The following is a 24,704-nucleotide window of genomic DNA, read 5'->3' on the forward strand; positions in this document are numbered from 1 at the left end:
ATTTGTTTCTGACATTCTGTCAGATATCTGAGATTCTTAGAAAATTTCTAGAATACGTATGTACAACCATTTGGTCTCATTGCCCTCTTATTGCTTGAGAAAAAGCCATTGTCAAATGAAAATTCTTCTGCCACTCTCCACCCTGGACCATATTATTTAGAAGTCCCCACGTGACATGCTCTATCCTGCCAACTTTGGTTTTACTGCAGCATTTATCACATGATGCCTCTGAGGAAATTAGACTTGTGTGAACCTGGCCCGTAGCTTGGAATGCCTTTCCTCACTCCCCTCACTTGGCAAGTCTTGCGTCTTTCTGGTATCAGTGCGTATCATGAGCCTCCACTGACCCTCTGCTGACCCTCCATGCAGTCTCTGTGATGCTTTGCCATTCTCCTGGCACCTGCCTCCACCACAGCAGCTGGCCCTCTGCATTTTCACCACCTGCGTGCCCTCCTCCCCACTAGACCTTGAGCCCTCAGACAGGGCAGCAGGGGGTTTGGCATCCCCTGACTAAGATAATGCTGATGAAGAATCTTTCGTTAGTCATTAATGCATAATTGATTTATTTATTCACTTTACCAGTATGCTCAGAAGTTGTCAAGTCATGGAAAGACTGACCTACATCTATACAGTGTATATTTCTTCTAAAGTGAAGCATCATTTAAAATAAATAATCGACTGCAAATGGAGAACTCCTTTTTAGGTACTGAACATGCAGAGAGGTGACTCAGTCATTAGAATAATTAATTTGGTAAGGAATAAATGTAAGATACTTGAAAAATCATAAGAGATATTTCACACCATCACAAAACAGTCTCTCCACACAGTCCATCCTCCCTTGCAGAATCTGTCTGGTAAACAGATTCTAGTGTCCGGAACCAGAGAAATTCCTTACCATAGTCAAGAGCATGAGGATTATTATGCTGTAGACTTTCTTCACTGCAGCTTCTCCCACATTCCCTACTTATTTTACAGTTTTTATTTAAACTCCTTTTGCCACCTCTTTGGTTTCTTATACATTTTCAGGGAGCTATAAAAGTTTTACAGGTTGGAAGAGTGCTAGGAAGCTGATTTAATCTGTTCTGCACTTACTTCATTTCATTTTTTTTATTTTTACTTCTACTTTTCTTTGTCTCTTTGAATTTTTAGTGGTACCTTGTTAAAGAAATTCTTGTATGATTAGATGTACCTCTCTGTGAAGTCAATATTCCATGCCTGTGTCTAACTTAGAACAGCTCCTCTTTCCTCTCTAATCAGCAGGGCTGGGTTCCTAAAAGGGCTCATGTTAGAACTGCAACTGAGGGATTTTCCATCATAAGGGGAAAGGATGGGGATGAGATGAGCCTGCTGGAGCCCATCTTTATATTCTCAATAAGATATCAACAAAAATAATACAACAAACAAATTATATGTATATGGCATTTTGTACATCATAAATTAATCACAATGGGTATTGTGAAATTAATTCTCTTTTTTGCTTTTCTTGCTCACAAGCAGCTTGTCTTATCTCTTTCCTCCACACTTTCAATGAGAAGCTTCTATATTGTTTTCTTCTACTGCAAATGGGAAACAGGCTTAGTGGGAGTTTTATTTTTTGCCTTTGTTTTCTTCCTGTCTGGTCATCTAACCTTACATGATTAATGCATTTCTGATTTTAGTCTTTGCCCCATTCCTATCTTTTTTTAATCTCAGGGTGTTGTGTGGTCCCACGTAGGTAGAATAACATGCATAGCTGTGATGCTTTGAGCGCGTCTTATTAAAATTCCCATGTGGAGAAGCAGGCATTTCTCAGGCCTGATCTATGTTCATGCCAGGTGCCTCTTCTCCTTTGCAGATCCTCCTCCAGTAGCCCCATGCCTAAGGTGGCTGGGATAGTTCCAAAACCCAGAATGACCTTCCCCTGGAACTCATTCGCACTGTTGACCATTGCAGAGGCCACACTCCTTCTCCGACATCCCCTTTGTTTTTCTATTCTAAAACCCTCAGCTCCTTCCTTCTCAAATAATAACAAGCATCATTAGAAATTCACCAATATGGCCAGAACTTCCAACACTATGTTGAATAGGAGTGGTGAGAGAGGGCATCCCTGTCTTGTGCCAGTTTGCAAAGGGAATGCTTCCAGTTTTTGCCCATTCAGTATGATATTGGCTATGGGTTTGTCATAGATAGCTCTTATTATTTTGAGATACGTCCCATCAATACCTAATTTATTGAGAGTTTTTAGCATGAAGGGTTGTTGAATTTTGTCACAGGCCTTTTCTGCATCTGTTGAAATAATCATGTGGTTTTTGTCTTTGGTTCTGCTTATATGCTGGATTACATTTATTGATTTGCATATGTTGAACCAGCCTTGCATCCCAGGGATGAAGCCCACTTGATCATGGTGGATAGGCTTTTTGATGTGCTGCTGGATTCGGTTTGCCAGTATTTTATTGAGGATTTTTGCATCTATGTTCATCAAGGATATTGGTCTAAAATTCTCTTTTTTGGTTGTGTCTCTGCCAGGCTTTGGTATCAGGATGATGCTGGCCTCATGAAATGAGTTAGGGAGGATTCCCTCTTTTTCTATTGATTGGAATAGTTTCAGAAGGAATGGTACCAGTTCCTCCTTGTACCTCTGGTAGAATTCAGCGGTGAATCCATCTGGTCCTGGACTCTTTTTGGTTGGTAAGCTGTTGATTATTGCCACAATTTCAGCTCCTGTTATTGGTCTATTCAGAGATTCAACTTCTTCCTGGTTTAGTCTTGGGAGAGTGTAGGTGTCGAGGAAATTATCCATTTCTTCTAGATTTTCTAGTTTATTTGCGTAGAGGTGTTTGTAGTATTCTCTGATGGCAGTTTGTATTTCTGTGGGACCAGTGGTGATATCCCCTTTATCATTTTTTATTGCGTCTATTTGATTCTTCTCTCTTTTTTTCTTTATTAGTCTTGTTAGTGGTCTATCAATTTTGTTGATCCTTTCAAAAAACCAGCTCCTGGATTCATTAATTTTTTGAAGGGTTATTTGCATCTCGATTTCCTTCAGTTCTGCTCTGATTTTAGTTATTTTTTGCCTTCTGCTAGCTTTTGAATGTGTTTGCTCTTGCTTTTCTAGTTCTTTTAATTGTGATGTTAGGGTGTCAATTTCAGATCTTTCCTGCTTTCTCTTGTGGACATTTAGTGCTATAAATTTCCCTCTACACATTGCTTTGAATGTGTCCCAGAGATTCTGGTATGTTGTGTCTTTGTTCTCGCTGGTTTCAAAGAACATCTTTATTTCTGCCTTCGTTTCATTATGTACCCAGTATTCATTCAGCAGCAGGTTGTTCAGTTTCCGTGTAGTTGAGTGGTTCTGAGTTTCTTAATCCTGAGTTCTAGTTTGATTGCACTGTGGTCTGAGAGACAGTTTGTTATAATTTCTCTTCTTTTACATTTGCTGAGGAGAGCTTTACTTCCAAATGTGTGGTCAATTTTGGAATAGGTGTGGTGTGGTGCTGAAAAGAATGTATATTCTGTTGATTTGGGGTGGAGAGTTCTGTAGATGTCTGTTAGGCCCGCTTGCTGCAGAGCTGAGTTCAATTCCCGGGTATCCTTGTTGACTTTCTCTCTCGTTGATCTGTCTAATGTTGACAGTGGTGTGTTAAAGTCTCCCATTATTATTGTGTGGGAGTCTAAGTCTCTTTGTAGGTCTCTCTGGACTTGCATTATGAATCTTGGTGCTCCTGTATTGGGTGCATATGTATTTAGGATAGTTAACTCTTCTTGTTGAATTGATCCCTTTACCATTATGTAATGGCCTTCTTTGTCTCTTTTGATCTTTGTTGGTTTAAAGTCTGTTTTATCAGAGACTAGGATTGCAACCCCTGCCTTTTTTTGTTTTCCATTTGCTTGGTAGATCTTCCTCCATCCTTTTATTTTGAGCCTATGTGTTGGAAGTTCTGGCCAGGGCAATTAGGCAGGAGAAGGAAATAAAGGGTATTCAATTAGGAAAAGAGGAAGGCAAATTGTCCCTGTTTGCAGAAGGCATGATTGTATATCTAGAAAACCCCATTGTCCCAGCCCAAAATCTCCTTAAGCTGATAAGCAACTTCAGCAAAGTCTCAGAATACAAAATCGGTGGACAAAAATCACAAGCATTCTTATATACCAATAACAGACAAACAGAGAGCCAAATCATGAGTGAACTCCCATTCACAGTTGCTTCAAAGAGAATAAAATAGCTAGGAATCCAACTTACAAGGGATGTGAAGGACCTCTTCAAGGAGAACTACAAACCACTGCTCAGTGAAATAAAAGAGGATACAGAGAAATGGAAGAACATTGCATGCTCATGGGTAGGAAGAGTCAATATCATGAAAATGGCCATGCTGCCCAAGGTAATTTATAGATTCAATGCCATCCCCATCAAGCTACCCATGACTTTCTTCACAGAATTGGAAAAAGCTACTTTAAAGTTCATATGGAACCAAAAAAGAGCCCACATTGCCAACTCAATCCTAAGCCAAAAAAACAAAGCTGGAGGCATCACACTACCTGACTTCAAACTATACTACAAGGCTACAGTAACCAAAACAGCACGGTACTGGTACCAAAACAGAGATACAGATCAATGGAACAGAACAGAGCCTTCAGAAATAATGCTGCATATCTACAACTATCTGATCTTTGACAAACCTGACAAAAACAAGCAATGGGGAAAGGAGTCCCTATTTAATAAATGGTGCTGGGAAAACTGGCTAGCCATATGTAGAAAGCTGAAACTGGATCCCTTCCTTACACCTTATACAAAAATCAATTCAAGATGGATTAAAGACTTAAGCGTTAGACCTAAAACCATAAAAACCCTAGAAGAAAACCTAGGCATTACCATTCAGGACATAGGCATGGGCAAGGACTTCATGTCTATAACACCAAAAGCAATGGCAGCGGAAGCCAGAATTGAGAAATGGGATCTAATTAAACTAAAGAACTTCTGCACAGCAAAAGAAACTACCATCAGAGTGAACAGGCAACCTACAAAATGGGTGAAAATTTTCACAACCTACTCATCTGACAAAGGGCTAACATCCAGAATCTACAATGAACTCAAACAAATTTACAAGAAAAAAACAAATAACCCCATCAAAAAGTGGGCAAAGGACCTGAACAGACACTTCTTAAAAGAAGACATTTATGCAGCCAAAAAGCACATGAAAAAATGCTCACCATCACTGGCCATCAGAGAAATGCAAATCAAAACCACAATGAGATACCATCTCACACCAGTTAGAATGGAAATCATTAAAAAGTTAGGAAACAACAGGTGCTGGAGAGGATGTGGAGGAATAGGAACACTACACTCTTGGGGGGACTGTAAACTAGTTCAACCATTGTGGAAGTCAGTGTGGCTATTCCTCAGGGATCTAGAACTAGAAATACCATTTGACCCAGGCATCCCATTACTGAGTATATACCCAAAGGACTATAAATCATGCTGCTATAAAGACACATGCACACGTATGTTTATTGTGGCACTATTCACAGTAGCAAAGACTTGGAACCAAGCCAAATGTCCAACAATGATAGACTGGATTAAGAAAATGTGGCACATATACACCACAGAATACTATGCAGCCATAAAAAATGATGAGTTCATGTCCTTTGTAGTGACATGGATGAAATTGGAAATCATCATTCTCAGTAAACTATCACAAGGACAAAAAACCAAACACCGCATGTTCTCAGTCATAGGTGGGAATTGAACAATGAGAACACATGGACACAGGAAGGGGAACATCACACACAGGGGCCTGTTGTGGGGTCGGGGGAGTGGGGAGGGATAGCATGAGGAGATATACCTAATGCTAAATGATGAGTTAATGGGTGCAGCACACCAGCATGGCACATGTATACATACGTTACTAACCTGCACATTGTGCACATGTACCCTAAAACTTAAAGTATAATAATAATAATATAATAATAATAAAATTGAAATTAAATGCTTTCCTTAGTAGCCCAATATTTTTCAGGACTCTCAACCCCAGAAACTATTTGTATATTTTAATATCATAAATAAATTTTAATATTAGTTTGGGACAAACAAAAAAGAAAAAAAAAGAAATTCACCAATATGGCCGGGCATGGTGGCTCATGCCTATAATCCCAGCACTTTGGGAGGCTGACGTGGGTGGATCACCTAAGGTCAGGAGTTTGAGACCAGCCAGGCCAACATGGTGAAACTCCATCTCTACTAAAAAATACAAAAATTAGCCAGGCGTGTTGGTACACACCTGTAATCCCAGCTACTTGGGAGGCTGAGGCAAGAGAATCGCTTGAACCCAAGAGGCAGAGGTTGGAGTAAGCCAAGATGGTGCCACTGTATTGCAGCTTGGGTGACAAAGTGAGACTGTGTCTCAAAAAAAAAAAAAAAAAAAAAAAAGGAAGCCACCAATATCCAAACAGAGATTCATGGTTGAGTTCAATTTTCCCAGGAGGAAATCTGTGTAGACTACAATTTTCCATAACAGAGCCTTCTAGTAGGGGAAAACCCAGGTAGGGTGTGTTTCATTTTAAGTGTAATTTACATATTTTTGTTTAAAAGCTTAAATACTAATGACTCATCATTTGTATCTAAGTGCTATTTTAGTATGTTTAAATAAGGTGGCATAGTAAAAAAGAAAATCAACTGTAAAATCAATACTTCTACTTCAGTGTTAGTGATTTGAACTGCTGAAGAGTCTTGTTTATTTATACAGTATCTAGTCAAGTCAATCTGTTGTGGATGACAGCAAGTTTTTATCTCTAATTAATACATGGTGATTTTTCAAAGTATATTGTTACTTTGGTGGCATTTATAATTACATTAAACAGTTTCTGTTTTAATATTTTCCATTAATATTTTATATTCATTAAAATTCTTAACGTTATTAAATCTTAGCTGATTTTGACTCTTCTTCTTTATAGGATATTCATTAAAATTCTTGACATTATTAAATTTGAGCTGATTTTGACTCTTATTTATATGAAATGCTTTACATATGTATTTCATATAATTTATTAAATTTTTCTCTTCAAAATGCTGATCTGATTTTGGAATGTTTAGTGAGTTTAAAATATGTATTGGATTAATCACTTAGTAAGTTTGTGAAATTTACAATAATTATAAAAGATATTTTTGTAATCTATAAAAATTTATTAGAGAAGGAGACATTGGAATCTCCCTAGAGAAAAACAATAATATAAAAATTGTTTAACCTGGATTCATTTGAGGCAAGTAATCCTATTGTCTCAAAATGGTTTTTAACAATTGAATAAGAAAATTGAAGTTTTAACTCGACTGCATATGAGAAATTCATATTTCAAACAGTTTCTGAAGTAGGCCATATTTCTATCATCTAATACACAAAGCTGAAACAAAATGTGTTACTAATAATCTCGTGAGTATTCTCTCCGATTGTTTGAATATAGTATATTCATGTAAGTTTGTGAAATAGGCGCCTTCTTCACACACATTTATATGATATTCTTTGTATGCTGTTAAAAGCAGTGTAAGTGAAAACTTTTGATGTCTCTTTGTACTTTTTTGATTTAAAAGAGAAATCCCAGAGCTCAGGGCACAGGCAGACATAGGCTTTGTACATCACAGAACATTTCAATACATTCTCTCCAAACAGTGGGCTGCTGTGGCTAGATAGATGGGGAAGGAGCTTCTGTTTCCATTGTTGTTCGTCCAGGTGAAGGTAGATGTCATCATCAACCCCCAGAGAATGACACATCACAAAATGTCCAAATGTTTTTTTTCCTCCGGGCACCCTCAGGAATTCACATGTATTCAGCTAATGTCCTATGAGACATTGTGCAAGGACCTGTTCATTACCTATGTGTTTTACAGTCCGATGGGAAAATAAGCTAAATACACACCCACAATTAGAGTACACCACGAAGAGGGTTGAACTCCACAAGAGGGACATCTCAGGCATGTTCGATAATTGGATGAGGTAGGGTGTAGACGAAACGGACATGACAAAAGCTTCCAAAATACAGTGGTTCTTGCTAAGAAGAAGTTTGCTTCTCTCCCATACATGAGTTTAGGGGTAGGATGGGTGCCTAGCTAGGGCAGGTGGCTCGGGCAGCCATCCCCTATATGGGATGAAGGCAACAGAGATAGATCAAACCACACATTCCTACCCCAGCTCCCCAGAGGAGAGGAGAGAACGTGAAGTGGAAGCCACATCTTCACTTCCTCGTCACCTCTTAATTCTCAAAGTCGTCATTTGTCCATGGTCAGTTGCAAGAGAGGTGGCGCCACATCATTTCTTCTCATGGCCGTGCGTTCTGTGAAATCTTGATGGTGGTAATGAGGAGTTCTGTACTTACAGAAAAAAAAAGGGGAGAATGGCTGCTTAGAGACCATTAGCAGCTGGTGTAGTGAACTGCCACAGAGAGAGATGGGACTAGCATTTGGCTCTCAGTGAACTTCCTAAGCAAAGCTGTGGCCATGTTGGGGAAAACAATTACATCTCAGGTTCTTAACTTTCTTATATACTTTTGAATGCAGGGTAATAAATAATGAACAGATATGTGTTAAATAAATACATTTTTATTTTCCCTTAATTATTATTTATGATAATTATAGCAACTAATTTCACGTATAGTCAATATATAAACCAACCTGCTATTAAATGCTACTGAACATTTGTGTAAAGCTTTAGGCATTTAAACATACTGGTTTATTCTGTAATCTAAGCCCCCAAATGCCATCACATCCAGAGGAAATTCAAGAAGCCAGTTCAGGAGCGTTTTCCTCCTACTGCCATGATGAGCTGTTTGATTTTTAACCTGCTATTTTTGGGGTATGTTTCTATGTATATGACACTCTAGGCAAGGCACATCAAATCTGTAGTAATAGAAAGGAGATCAGAGGTTGATAAGAGCAGGAGTGGAAATTGAGGACCAGCTTGCAAGGTCAGAGAAAACCACTTGAGATAACAAAAGTGTTTCATATTTTGATTGTGGTGGTGTTTTAAGAATGTATTGCATTGGCCAAAACCTTGAACTTCATTAGGGCTCCCCACCAGGATCATGATAAAAAGCAGGTGGTGGGAGCCATTCACACCAAGTTAGAGACAGTCAGTGCACACACTGTCTGCAGAGAATTTAGAATAATAGTAAAACTAACTAAAGGTCAGTCTGATTTTTATTATCCTCATGCATTCTCAATGCTAAGCACCATCAGTGATAAAATAGTTTTCTTTGAATAAATCTTGTTAGTCTAAGTTCTAAACACATGGTGCTGTTGCTAGTGACTTTTTAATAACATGTTATATTTTCAGGTTTCAAATTTGCACCTGTAGTTCAGATTTCACTAACTGTACACTGGACCCATGGAGAAGCTTCTTGGGCAAGGGGTCCTCCTGTCAGCCCCTTCTTATTCCAATCAGCCTTTCAGCACACAGCCACCCAAGGACTCCTCTGGTTAGAGGTACCAATTGTTTCCCTTTGCTAAAGTATAAGGCCACTTCTTTAGCTGAGAATAAGGGGGCCCTCAGGTTCTGGGTCCAGTTGTGCCTCTCAGACCCTCATTAGCCAGTTCTCTCTGCTCCTAGTTTAGTGCGTCTGGCAGTGTGGTCTGTGGACTACTGCATTGGAATCATTGTGGTATGGGAGATGGAGAGGGGTTTACCTAGGCCCTGCCCCAAATCTGCAGAGTTAGAGTATCTGGAAGTGGGTTCCAGGATGTGTCCTCAGATAACCCATTTTTTTTTTAAACTTGTTCTTTTATCATGTGGTGATGAGCAAAATATTTATAACATTAATAGCAAATATATACACCTTACTTATGGGATGATTCCTTCTATCAGAATTCTTTTCCAAAGGAGATGCCTAGGTTGAAATACTGGTCTAAATACTTAAATTATATGGAGGGAAAGGCAAGAATTTCATGCTTTTCTCAGCTTGCTTCCTCAAATTTGGTGCATTGACGTTCTAGCAAACTAAATTTGGAGATCCTGATCTCCCACTGCACCCTGACCCTGGGTAAAGATTATCCATCTTGCATTGGGCAAAATCACCCCTCACTACAAGATATTTGGGATCTCCAATACGGAACTTGGAGAAATAGGTCTTTGCCAACTATATTATAGGAAAATAGCATACACATGAGTGTTATCAGTATACTCCTTGTGCATATCATAATTACTCATTAAATGTCAGCATTCTTCTCTAATCTTTTGCCAAGTGGCAGGCTGTGCCCTGTCTGGACTCCCACCCTCTCAGAAACCCTGCAGTACTGGCTGGGCATGGTGTCTCATGCCTGTAACCCCAGCACTTCTGGAGGCCAAGGTGGGTGGATCACTTCAGGTCAGGAGTTCGAGACCAACCTGACCAACATGGTGAAACCCTGTCTCTATTTTTAAAAATACAGAAATTAGCTGGGTGTTTAGTCCCGGCTACTTGGGAGGCTGAGGCAGGATAATCCCTTGAACATGTATATGACAGGGAGACAGAGGTTGCAGTGAGCCGAGATAACACCGTTGCACTCCAGTCTGGGCAACAAGAGTGAAACTCTGTCTCGAAAGAAAGAAAGAAAGAAAAGAAAACTGTCAGTATTGTATGGTGTCCATCACACCTGGGACACTTGGAGCCCCACCAAAACCAGCAGTGGTGTTTCTTTGCGTTTCTTTAATCCCTGCTTGCCTTCTCTGTTGATTTTTGGAAAATAAATTGGCCTTGATCAGTACAGAAAATTTATCCTGCTCACCATTTTAGCTGACTTTTCTAGAGTCCCACAGAAACCTACAAGCCCCGCTGTGCACTTAGCACTTCTGAGGACGTTGACAGAGGTTTGCTTGATTGTCGGAGTTGCTTTTCTCTGCTCATTCGAAGTTGCGTTTTGTGCTAGGTCACGGAAATACAGAATAACAACAATGGTGCATTCAATTTATATGTGTAGGGCGCTTTGAATTCTGCCAAAGCGTTTTCAACCTTGCGGTCTGATTTAACTACATTATGCTACTGGGATGGATCAGCCCTCCGGGATCATGCCAACATTGAAAGAAGCTGCCGAGTCTGGCTTTACTTGGACATATCTTTTTTTTTTCTTTCTTTTTTTTGAGTCTTCAAAACTTACATGACCTTTTGTGCAGGCTTTGTAAAACTGTTGAAGAAATCCAGGAAGCTTGGCATTGTTCCCACAGGCTTAGTCCCTGGGAGGCTGTGCTCTCAGCAGAGATTCCCAGCAGGGATTGTGCTGCCATTTCTCCTTTCTACTCCTGGTCTTTTTTCTTTTCTTTTCTTTCCTTTTTCCTGGTTCTCCCTTTCAATAAAGATGCTGTAACTCAGGGCAGTGCGCTTCAAAACAAAGCCAGAGAGGATTTCAAGCATCATGTTGGGGTGGGTTTTCTGGCTCCTTCCTCCTTAAAAGTAGGGCATGTCACTCCTCCTCCACCTGCAGCCTTTCTCCAAACAAGTGAGACCTTATCATGGAAGGGAATATAGGTCAATTCAAGACTCACGTAAAGGTAGGCTTATATTTAATCTGGGAGTATTAGAAATGCCCTTTCAGATCCAGAATCTTCTCTAAAATTTTAAAAATTGGCACTTGAGATAAAGATGATAAATTCAACTTTTCAGGGACTCTGAATTTTATACCCTTGGTCAATTAGGGCATTTATAGTTTAGTGACTTAATTCATTTACTCACTAAATAGTTTTTGAGGTTGGGGCTGGGATGGAAGTGGGGATGGGTAATGGGTCCAAAAAAAGAGAACAAATAAGATCTAGTATTTGATAGCACCACAGGATGACTCTTGTAAGCAATAATTTAATTGTACATTTTGAAATAATTAAAGTAGTATGATTAGATTGTTTGTAACATGAAGAATAAATGCTTAGAGATTTATCCTCCAGGATGATGGATACCCCCATTTACCCTGATGCAATTAAAATTCATTGTATGCCTGTATCAAAATGTGTACTCCATAAGTATGTATATATGCAAAAAAAAAAATTAAATAAAATTTAAAAAAATTAAAAATTAAAAAAGTTTGTAGAATCTCTGCTCTTGATTAATTACTTTAGTGGGTGCTCTGTGTATTACTAGCCTCATTTCTTATTCCCTAAGTTGTGCTGCTCATAGTTCCTCCCTTCCAAAGAGTATAGGCTGCAAGGAAGTAAAAATACATAACTTTATAGTGGAGAAACTGGCAAACACCACCCTAGCCAAGTGATCAGGTCAACATCCAGAGTGTAAGTCCCACTGGTGGTGCGTGTTCCTGGTATGCTGTGACGAGAAGGGTTCTTTACCTCTGTGATCTTCCCAACAACCCATAACCTGGTGCATTGTGAGAAAACACCAGACAAGTTCCACAGGAGGGACATTCCAGAGACTATCTGGCCGCAACTTCTGAAAACCATCAAGGCCTTTAAAACAAGGGAGGTCCGAGAAGCTGCCCCAGCCAGGAGACACCTAAAGAGGAATGGCACGTAAACACAGTGTGGTATCCCGAATGGATTCCTGAAACAGAAAGCGAACATTAGGTAAAAGCTAAGATAATTCAATCAGACTTTAGTGAAGAAGAACATATCAATATTGGTCCACTGATTATAATAAATTTCCATACAAAGCTAAGATGCTAACAGTAAGGAAAACTGGCTGTGGCCATTTATGGAGATTCTCTACTATTTTTAAACTTAAAACAAATTTTTAAAATAGTCTAAATTTAAAAATTTATTAAGAATTCATAAAAATATCTATACCTATGCTTGTTGATTAGTAAATATAATGTTATTTTATGCAACTTACAGACAAATGAAATATTAAACCCTAAATGAAAAAGACAGAACAGGTAGTAGGTGGGTATAAAAATCTAGAAGTCAGGTAAGCGGTTGGCACTAGAGACCAAAGTGTAGATTCAAATCTTATTCAAAAAGGGTATTCAAATATGCATGGTATTTGAATGCCAGGGACTCGGTGACATCTTGTAGGCAGTAGTTTTTTGAGCTGGGGGTAATTTTTCTCCCCAGATGACATTTGGCAATGTCTGCAGAGATTTTTGATTGTTAGAACTCAAGGAGCTTGGAGTGCTATGGCATCTAGGGGATAGAGGCCAGAGATGTTGCAAAATGTCTTAACAGCCAGACAATCTCCACAGCAAATAATTATTTCATACAAAATGCCAGTGATGTCAAGGTGGAGAAGTCTACATATGGCATCAGAATAGATAGAGAAATACGCAACACCTAATATAGACTCTTTGATGTTACAATTAAAGTTCAATAGAAGAATAAGAAAGAATAGCTGTAAAAATAAAAGAATGTAGAGAGAGCAGGATAGAAAAAAATGGAGGCAATTCCTAACCATGAAAGGACTGTTTTGAGAGTTGTTGAGATGGGTGGTGAGTCTTGAAAAGATGATCATTAACATCACCTCTTTGTATCAACCTTAGAGAAATTCACACACATTTATAGGATAGATTTATAGTAGAAATATTTGTAGCATTTGAAATTGGAAAAATTGGGAAATAGACTATTTTTGTATGGAGCAGCTATAAAAACGAGTTTGATCTATCTGTATTGAACTCAGGCTTCTAAGGTGTATTGTTGAGTGAATAAAGCTTGTGACTACATATGCTGTATAATAACATTCATGTAACACAGATATACAGAGCTTTGCATTTTATATAGTTCCATAGATACACATGTATGTATTAATAAATGCACACAAATGTGTCTGGAAGGAAGCACATTGATCCAGTCACACTCCCCTCTGGTTGGAAGTCAGATTGACACCCAGAAATTATTTAAGAATTGCCTGTTTGGTGTATGCTGTTTGTGTACAAACTCTGGAGCCACACAACCTCAGGTCAAATCCTGGCTCTCCCCTTTACTTGGTTTATAAACCTGAGGGATGTTCCTTAACTTTTCTGCCTCGGTTTGTTCATGTTTAAAATGGGGATAATAGTAGCTACTGCAGAATCTTGTTGGGAAAACAGGAGAGTTCATGTTCATAAATTGAAATATGTACACAGTGCTTGGTCTAGGAAGCATCGTCTGTGTTAGCTGTTGTTATTAAGAATATAGTTAAAATAAGTTATTGAATAAATGAAAGACTCCCCTCTTTGTGTAACCAGCTCAATCTTATGCCCATAATTAGTGTAAAAATGTATAGGTATCACTTTTCATTCTAATCTCAGTGACTAATAACAAAGAACGGTAGGTTATTCGATATGAAAACATCCATACAGCAACAAGAACCAAAACAAAGTCTGACTGCATACGTTCTTTTCACCTTAGGCTAGTGTATTCAGAAATCAGTCTGGGTCTATCCTGAAATACTTATCAATTAGGAATGCACAAAATATTTGGAAAAGAATGAATGCTACATGTCATTTTAGTGGGCAAAAGGGTTTTCTCTCTCATACAAAGACATAAAGCTCTCAGGATGAAAAGAAACAAGGCCCAAGGACTCAACATGACGTTATATTTTTGGGAAAACAATCCTAATATTTATAATACTACATAAAATCAAACTAAAGGCTCAGTGATGTAAATATCATTATTAGATCTGATCCTCTACCTCGTATATTTTTTTCAAGGCCACTTTTTTATTGAGGTGTTTCCTGACTACCTAACGTAAAATTGCATTCCCTACCTATTCCTATCAAAAAACATCATTTTCTCTTGACATTTTTCTCCATAGCATTTAAAATCAACTGACCTATTACAAATTTTATTTTTTTTAATTGTCTTTCTTCTCTCTCCATGCCCCAAACATACTCACTGAGGGCGATATTGCATTCCTAGTGCCTGGAAAAATATTCCACGCATAATATGCATTCAATAAATATTCAACATAATTTGCATTCTATAAATATTTGTTGAATGAATGAATGAATGAATGAATGAATGAATGACATATCACAATGTTGCCTTCCCTGCATTCATGCTACCACTAATCTGAGTTAGCTATAATGATTCTTAAGAATTCCCTGGGAAAAATGCCATTTCAATTTCAATTTATTTTTTCCACGATATTTCCTGAGCTTCCAAGATTGTTCCTATTCCATCAACAGGACCCTTCCCAAGGGCTTTGGGTAGAAGATCATTTTGTGTTCAGAATATTCCACTTTACGTCTCTCTCCTTCCTCTCTTCCTCCCACTCCAGAATACACGTGCCTACCACTTAGATGACTTTGATGAACACTAGAGTCGGACGGAAATACAGATGAGTTAGTACAGAGCAACTGGCCCAGCACAGGTCAGATAGGTCAGGGTCACCGAACAGTTGCAGGCTGCTCTGCTTCTGCCACAGCTTCCATTGAAGCCACAGCTTCAATGCTATAGAGACCATTTTTAAAGACCACATTTAATTCTGTATTCATTTGGACTCCAGCTGTTCCCTCTATGTCACAACCCTATAGGGCTAAGTAATGTATCAGGGAGGGTTCTGGAAAGAAAAGAGCATCAGTTCTGAGACAAAGGTGGAGTTAGGACTCAGTTTCCCTCTTGGCAATAAGCCTCTCTCTGCCCATTTTTAGATGGCCTCATTGTCACATTCTCTGTGGGGCTCCTGCAAGAATTCAGGGAAATAATACATGAAGTGCCTAGCGCTTAGAGTTCAGTAATTATTAGTTCACTTGGTCCCCAGGCTGAGCATTAATTACAATATGTGTGTGTGTTATGGGAGAAACAAAAAAAAAGTTTAAATCATTAGGTCATTTAAATATCTACATACTTTTAAAATCAAATGGAAATAAACCTTCACAGTGTATATCCTATCTGCACACTTGTCGTTTGTTATGATGGAATTACCAAGACTCAACAATCAACAGTAGGTCTTCAGAAATCAAAAATACCTGGAAGCCCACAGTTATACTATGTACAGAGTTGAATACATGACGTGTAAGGCAACAGCAACCACAAAACATGCTTCATCTTTTCCGAAAGACTCTTTTCATGAAGCTTGAGCTGTTTATGTGAATTCAGTAACAGAAAGCACATTTAGGTTTGAATGAATATGAAAATCATGGATTTGTAATATACCTATGCCTAGTAAATTAAAGTGTTTATAATCATAACATTGAGACTATTTTTAGAAGCTAACTTCCATGACAAAGAAGAGAAATAACTGAAGTTAGACTGAGAAACAGCCAAGAATTCAATAATTAGAAATAAAAGATAATTCCACATGACCTTTATATTGTTAAAATGCTTTTATTATTTTCTACACACACACGCACACATACGCATATAAATTGCGTGTGTATATAAATTTATGATATATAGTACATATATATCAGATATATATCAGCTATAGAATACATTATTATATGTTATATAATGTGTATATATAAATTGGAAGAACTGATTTTAAAATCTAATCTGCATAAGTCCTAAGTTTTATATTTGAATACAATTGTAGAACCATTATTTTGAATTATATCCACTTTACAGGAATCTAATATACTTTGATTTGAATGACTTAGAGGTATTTTTCCAGAAAATATATAATACCTGTGTGGTTCACGAGCATAGACATAAAAACCCTAATTTAAAAAAAAATAATTCAGTGCCCAGAGTCTGAAAGAAAAAGGGGATGATGAAGATGCTGAGAAGCCATGTCTCACAATGTCTGGAAATAGCTTTAAAGGATGTAATTTAGCGTTTGTGTTTCACAGTTCGCTTGTATTCACACGTTTTATTTTAGTCTTTGAATCTTATGGTTACTTACTGCTTTGACTGTTAGGTTCTCTACTTAAAATTATTTCTACTACAATCCACCTTCTCAAGCTAATTTCCCCTTTTCTATGTTGCAGCTAATAGCAGGAACATTCTTGAGTTCCTTTCATTCTAAAGCATTGCACATCCTCTTTCTGAGCTGTAACAGCATCTGCTGCCCACAGGGCCCCATGATGTCCCTGGATCTGGTCTTCCCCCAACTCGGGACAGTGTTCTGACCCCAGCACCAGTGGCCCTTCCGACGTTCTCAGCAGTCATTTCTACTGCTGTGGCCACTTGTCATTGATGATCGGTAATGCAGCACTGTTTTAAATGACAGCGTCCTTGAAACCGTTCATCTGCTCATATCATACACAATTGATGTTCCTTTTACTTGCCTAACCCTATAAGGACAGAATTCCTGTAGTATATGTGGGGAGAAATGAGAGGCTTTTTCTCACTTCTGCTCCTCAGCTCATTAATGGGACGACTGTCACCCACACTGTGGGTTCCTCAGAGATGAATACCCCACCACCCGGTGCCCCAGCCCACCACTGCGTGGCAGCTGCAGATGGGAGGGCACAGGTGGTGACTGCCATGCTCAGTGTCTCCCTGTGCCCCGTCTGTGGCCCCCACACCATATCTCAGGTGCAAGGCTTTCCTGTAAATCAGCTTTGTAAACCTGGAAGATTCAGGCATAACATTGTAATTATAACACAGGAAGTAGAAACACCTCCGTGAACAAGATGTTGAATATAATTACTCTCAGATGCCATGGGGACATTTTTTTAAATTTAACTTTTCATGGGAGAAGTCAATCTGGGCCTGAGGGCTGCAAAGTCCAGGGTGGTGCAGTCCCCAGCATGGTACAAGCCTGGGGTGCTACTCATCCAGGATGGTTCACATCCAGGGTGGTACACCTTCAGGGTGCTACACGGCTAGGGTGCTATGTGGCCTGGGTGGTACATGCCCAGGGTTGTACAAGCCCAGGGTGGTACATGACGAGGGTGGTACGCATGTAGGGTGATACGTGTCCAGGGTGCTATGCATCCAGGGTTGTACACAGCCAGGATTGTAGGTGGCCAGGGTGGTACACAGCCAGGGTGGTAGGTGGCCAGGGTGGTACATGCCCAGGGTGGTACACGTACAGGGTGCGCTATGTCTCTTCTCATTGCACAAGAGAAGAAAATGAGACCTGGATTTCATTATCCTTCTGGTGACCGAGCTCTGCCGTGGTAGAATCACAGATGGAATGAAGTGTCCTGCTCCTCCTGACTCTCCTTCCTCCCTCTGGAGGGGTCGCTGGTCCCCTGAGATGTGACCCTCCAGTTAGATCGAGTTAAGCAGCTTTTATGGTAAAGAATTTTAGAGCTTGGAATGACACAAAGTAGACTGAGATTGCCTTTAGCTTCTTAAGACAAGGTTCTAATAAGTAAATAGTAAGCAGAATTGCATTGTGTTATCTTTAAATTTTGCATTAATTTTCAGAGATGATTTCTCTGTTTTTCCTTTGCCATTTTTATATTTTTTAATTTGCAATAAGGAAGTATGAGAAAATGAGTTATTTGTATTTGAAACAGGAGTTATTGTGCAGATTCCTCAACTTTTAGAATGAATGAGTCCACCCCAACTCTCATCTTCTTTCTTACTGTTAAGATGAGAACATGTGAGCCAGAAAATATAATATCTAATAATATCACAGCGACAAGCAATGGGCAAGAAAAGACAGGAACCCCAGTCTCCTAATTATTCAGCTTTTTTTTTTATATTAAACTGTGCCGAAATTATTTCTTTCTGACATTACAGTTGCGTTTAAAAGCATTTCAATTATATCAACACAATTGGGACACTATGGTGTGGTGGAAATATCGTAGGTCTATACAGATTCAGGTTTATCTCTGTTAACTGAGTTGCTTAGCGTCTCTGTGTCTCATCATTTTTATGTATGAAATTGGAATAATGATGCCTCATTTGGAGACGTGTAAGGTTTGAAACACCATTTATAAAGCGTTCCAGCGTTTCAAACAGCTCAGCAAGATATCAATAGTATCTATTAGTAATTAACCTTATTTTAAGGTAATTGAATCTGTAATTCAGAACACTGAAATAAATGTGTAGATTCACCCAGGAACCACCACTCCTAGAATTACAAAATGCATTTCATCTTTTGAAATTCCAGTTTGGCTATTCTACATTGATTTCCCTCTCAAGGCGCCCAGACAGCAGCACACATAAAGCTATTTGTATTTTCTCATTATTTTACTGTTATCTATTTGTCTGTTTGTATTTAAAATACGTTTTCTTGAAGACAACATAACACTGGGTGTATTTGTCATCCATTATCATGATGTCCACCTTGCAGCTGTGAGGTTCTTGTCATTTACGCTTCCTATGTTTATTGGTGTGGCTGTGTTTAATTTTACCACCTTGCAGTTTGCTTCGTATTTGTCATTCATTTTCTTTTTTCGTCTTCTTTTTATGTTTTCCTTTTGTTGGATTGGGTACTTTCTGTGATTCGTTTTGTCTCCTATGCTAGCCTAATAGCTGTAACATTTGTCTTTGCTATTTTAGTGGTGACTTTAGACTTTATAGCAGTCTACCGTAATCGACTGTGATGTTATACTGCTGCTTTTTTGATTGTTTTGTTTTGTTTTGTAGACAGAGTCTCACTGTCTCACCCAGGCTGGAAGTGCAGTGGTGCAATTTCCACTCACTGCACCCTCTGCCTCCCAGGTTCAAGTGATTCTCCTGCCTCAACCCCCCAAGTAGCTGGGACTACAGGTGCAAGTTACCACACCCAGCTAATTTTTTTTTTTCCATATTTAGTAGAGATGGGTTTTTGCTCTGTTGGCCAGACTGGTCTTGAACTCCTAAACTCATAATCTTCCCTCCTCAGCCTCCCAAAGTACTGGGATTATAGGCATGAGCCACCGTGCCCGGCCTGCTTTTTTTTTTTTTTTAATATATTGTACCACTTCATCTATTGTATAGCAAAGATACAGCAATATGCTCTCCTTTCTTCTTACCCAGCCTCTGTGGTATTGCTGTCATTTCTGTCACTTCTACATATGTTAGAAACCTAAAATATATATTATTTGGCTTTAAACAGCTAATAGTGTTTTAAACAGATTTTTAAAATAAAATATATTTTATAATTCCCCATACGGGTATCATTCCTGGTGCTTGGCATTCCTTACTATGCTATTACCTTCTGCTGGAACGACTCATTTTAATATTCCTTGTGGTATGGGCCTGCTAGTGATGGGCTTTCAGTTTTCACATGTCTGAACTTGTTTCTCTACCCTGTGATTTTGCAAAATATTTTTGTTGTATAAATTTATTTGGATTGATGGTTGTTTTGGTTATTCGTTATTTCAGTACTTTCTAAAAGTTGCTGAATCTCTCCTTGGTTTCATTCTCGCTGAAGAGGCATCACCTGGCCCCTTTATCTTTGTCTCTCTACACCGAACCTTACTCCTACCCCCACTAGTAGGGATGCTTTAAAGATTTTTTCTTCATTGCTGTATTTAGTCACCTTGATTTTGACATGTGTGATATGGTGCTCTTCATGTTCTTTGCATTTTACACTTATTGAACTTTTTGTATTTATGAGTTCACTGTTTTAGTAAATTTTGAAGTTTTTAGGTAATTTGTTTCCTTTTTTTTTCTTTTCTGTCCCTCTTTGTGTTCCCTGCCTTCAGTGAGTTTAATTACACACTTGTGTCTGCTTGGAGATGTGCCAAAGTTCATTGATTCTCTGTGCTCTTAGTTTTGCTTTGTTTTTGTTTGGAAATCTTTCTTTTTTCTTTTATGTTTCATTTTAAATACTTTATCTTGCTATCTCTACATTTTCATTAATGTTACCTTCTGCTATATCTATTCTACCTGATAACATCTGTTGATTTTTTGAATCTCAGATGGTTTTAACTCTTGATGTTCAATCTGGGTTTGTTTTGTTTTTTTGTGGGTTTGTTGCTTTGTTTTTTAATATTTTCCATGTCTCAAGACAACACGTTCCATCATCACCTGACTGAGAACAGGGCATAAATTCTAACAACAGTTTTAATGTTGGTGTTCACTGATTGAAAACTCTGTTTTATTTCTGGCTCATTTTTCATTGATTGAGTTTTCTTCTTATTATGGATATCTTCTTACTTTTTTGCATGCTTATTACTTTTTGATTGGATGCCAGACACTGTGAATCTCACTTTGACAGGTGCTGAATATTTTTGTATTCCCATAAATATTCTTGAACATTCTTTCACTGGGGTTTGGTTGGGTATTTTTGGAACAGTTTGATCCTTACACTACTTTTTAAGGCTGGATGTAGGTTGAGGCACGAAAGAAGTTGCTTTTTTCTTAGTAGTAAGCTTGATTTGCATTTAACAATTCTTGTCATAGTTTTGCGAAAATTTATATATGGATTAATTCTTCTGGTGTTTAAAATGGCAAAGGCCCGGCCAGGCGCGGTGGCTCACGCATGTAATCCCAGCACTTTGGAAGGCCGAGGCTGGCGGATCACGAGGTCAGGAGATAAAGACCATCCTGGCTAACACGGTGAAAACCCGTGTCTACTAAAAATACAAAAAAATTAGCCAGGCGTGGTGGCGGGCGCCTGTAGTCCCAGCTACTGGGGAGGCTGAGGCAGGAGAATGGCGTGAACCCGGGAGGCGGAGCTTGCAGTGAGCCAAGATCCCACCACTGCACTCCAGCCTGGGAGACAGAGCGAGACTGTCTCAAAAAGAAAGAAAGAAAATACAGGACCACGTGAGGATTAACTAGTGAAGTCAAAATGTAAGACCATAAGATTATTTAATAATTCACACTAGCAAATATTCATGATGCTTCTCAAAAGCCATTTACATAGTCAAGATCATTTTGCAGCAGCATTTTTATTTTTTCGATTGTCCAGAGCTGCTAAAGTCTTTCACGTGCTATTCAAAATCTTTTGAAAATCTAGTCTATAGGTTTCAAATCCATTTGCCAACTGGTCGCTTACCTTGTTTTTGACTTTGCTGCAGTCTCTCCTGCAGTGTTTTTGCTGTTATACGAATTTGCCTCGAGAGCTTGAAACTTTTTTAAAACTATGTTATAGTTGTGCCCTCTGTTCTACCTAAGAAAACATCATAAGTTTCCCAATCCATATATCCATGTTATTATAACAAAGCTCCATTGTGCACACCGTAGATCTAATCACACTTTATCATCACCTCTTTTGATGTTAGCCACATTTTCGTATGAAAGAGTTTTTGTCATGCTTCCAAGTAGAGATTCTGAATCCATCATCATATGCAAGCTCTACTACCAGTTCTTAACAGTTATCTGTCCTGGAAATTACTTGATCTCCCTGCAGCATGTTTTTGTTTGTTTGTTTGTTTGTTTGTTTAAAATGGGTATAATAATAGTACTTACTGATATATACTCTTAATATATATAAACTACTTGGAACAGTGTCTAGCACATAGTGTGTGTTGTGCAAGTATTTCCAGTTATTATTATGATAAGGCAGAAATAATGCAGTAGAGTTAATATTGCTAAATGAAAAACTAGGATGTCCTTCCCCTTCACTTCCATTACAACTATGCTAGCATTTCAATATTAGCCTTGACTCTGATACCCTTTAAAAATATTGTTTCTGAAATTGTGATATGTTAAAATCTCTGTATACTTTGAAAATTGTATTATTTCCCTAACATTTGCTTGGTGCTTTAGAATGGGGAAAATAAATGTAACAGTCCTGACGTGTATGGAGCAATTAACCTGTACCGAGTGCCCTGATGTTTTATTTGTCATATCTTTTTACAATTCTCTATAATAAACCCAAGAGTAAGCTTCACTTTTCATTCCCCTTTCTAAGATGTAGAAACTAAGATCTGAGTAATTTATCCAACTTTCCAAAATCAGTTTCTAGAGCAGAAACCCAAATCTATTTGATGTCATATCTGATGACTGTAACTCATTGTGCCATATACTTTTCTATAAATGTTTGCCACAACGACTTCCCCCACATCAATTTATCTTTCGTATTTGGCCAAATCTTGCCCTTTTCCACCTTTAACTATATTTACAGCTCACTTCCTCATTGAGTTATTCTCAGCCATTTCTGATTACGTCGCATAGTAATGCTTTCTATGAGGTCCTAAAACAACCCTAACCCAGGGCCCTGGCCCTGACCCTAAAAAAAGCCTAACCCTGGGCCCTGGCCCTGACCCTAAAACAACCCTAACCCTGGGCCCTGGCCCTGACCCTAAAACAACACTAACCGTGGGACCTGGCCCTGACCTAAAACAACCCTAACCCTGGGCCCTGCCCCTGACCTAAAACAACCCTAACACTGGGCCCTGGCCCTGACCCTAAAACAACCCTAACCCTGGGCCCTGGCACTAAAACAAGCCTAACCCTGGGCCCAGGTCCTGACCCTAAAACACCCCTAAACCTGGGACCTGGCCCTGACCCTAAAACAACCCTAACCCTGGGCCCTGGCCCTGAACCTAAAACAACCCTAACCCTGGGCCCTGGCCCTGACCCTAAAACAACCCTAACCCTGGGCCCTGGCCCTGAACCTAAAACAACCCTAAACCTGGGACCTGGCCCTGACCCTAAAACAGCCTAACCCTGGGCCCTGGCCCTGACCCTAAAACATGCCTAACCCTGGGCCCTGGCCCTGACCCTGAAACAAACCTAACCCTGGGCCCTGGCCCAAATTGTAATGAGGTCTGTTGGGCAAAATTCCATATAAGCATAGTATAAATTAATAAAGCAAATCGTGATAAATTAGTACGATTGACTTTCTGGAGTTTCTGACAATAAAAGTAAGGAAAGTGCAGAACACAAAGACAGAGAGTAAAAAGAGAAATTAGGAAAGCATTCTACATGTTTAATAGGAAGACACTGGCCGTGTTCGTGCAGCGGCAGTATGTCGTGACATGACATACATTGGAGAGAAGTTAACAGATGAGGAAGTTGATAAAAATCGTCAGAGGACCAAAATACTGGTAGCGACACTCAAGTAAACCACGAAATTTCCATAACTTATGTCAGCAAAGTGGGAATATTGTACAGTGTGTGTTGAAGTTCCTATACAACATTGTTTATCTGCCGTTTGTTTGTTTGTAAGCAATGTATATACTAACAGTTCTTCTTGCTGTCAAAAGAATATGTGTGAATAAGTCATTTTAACTTATTCTTCTGTTTTTCTTTTATCTTCCTGCCATCATCCCACAGCCTTACTTTAGAAATTTTTTCTTTAGAAAATTGAACAAGTGCTCCTTGTGGTGGCACATACCTCGAGGATGGGAGGCAGGGGTGGAAGGGTCACTTGAGGCCATTAGTTTGACAGCAGCCTGGCCAACAAAGTGAGACCCCATGTCTACAAAACAATTTAAAAATTAGCCAAGTATCATCATGTATACCTACAGTCCCAGCTACCTCAACTTACGGAGAAAGTTCAGGGCCTGGAGACAAGGCTGGGAGGCAGGAGCTGGGTCTAAAGAGGCCATTGGAACGATGGAGCTGTGCCTGTGGGGCTGTTGTGAGGCAGTAGGCTCATCTGCGGAGACTGCCGTGAGGTAGGGTATGGGCCTAAATAGGCCATTGTGAGTCATGAGCTTGGTCTGTAGAGGCTGACTGGAGAGAGTTCTGGGCCTGGCGAGGCTGCCGGGAGGTAGGAGCTGGGCCAAAAGATTTAAGCGCATTTACGTTTATTAGGCACTTCATTTCCATTATTACACTGGAATATATAATAAAATAATTATAGAACTCACCATAATGTAGAATCAGTGGGCGTGTTAAGCTTGTTTTCCTGAAACTGGATGGTCCCACCTGAGCGTGATGGGAGAAAGTGACAGATCAATAGGTATTAGATTCTCATAAGAACAGCGCAACCTAGATCCCTCACATGCACGGTTCACAACAGGGTGCGTTCTCCTATGAGAATCTAATGCTGCTGCTCATCTGAGAAGGTGGAGCTCAGGCGGGAATGTGAGCAAAGGGGAGTGGCTGTAAATACAGACGAAGCTTCCCTCACTC

At 39.2% G+C, this 24,704-nt stretch overlaps 1 protein-coding gene across 1 annotated transcript in view; it reads right to left on the reverse strand.

Moving 5' to 3' along the window:
• Positions 1 to 11,986: 11,986 nt before the first annotated feature.
• LOC129532621 (uncharacterized) overlaps positions 11,987 to 24,704 on the reverse strand; it is a 41,497-nt gene continuing 28,779 nt past the window's right edge. The window contains exons 8-10 of the transcript XR_010133072.1: positions 24,440 to 24,497; positions 24,115 to 24,346; positions 11,987 to 12,474 (exon numbers count right to left, since the gene is read on the reverse strand). The gene's annotated coding sequence lies outside the window, so the exon portion shown is untranslated. The remainder of the gene's footprint in view (positions 12,475 to 24,114; positions 24,347 to 24,439; positions 24,498 to 24,704) is intronic.

The sequence above is a fragment of the Gorilla gorilla genome, chromosome 2 (assembly GCF_029281585.2).
Source record: "Gorilla gorilla gorilla isolate KB3781 chromosome 2, NHGRI_mGorGor1-v2.1_pri, whole genome shotgun sequence".
Lineage (NCBI taxonomy): Eukaryota > Metazoa > Chordata > Mammalia > Primates > Hominidae > Gorilla > Gorilla gorilla.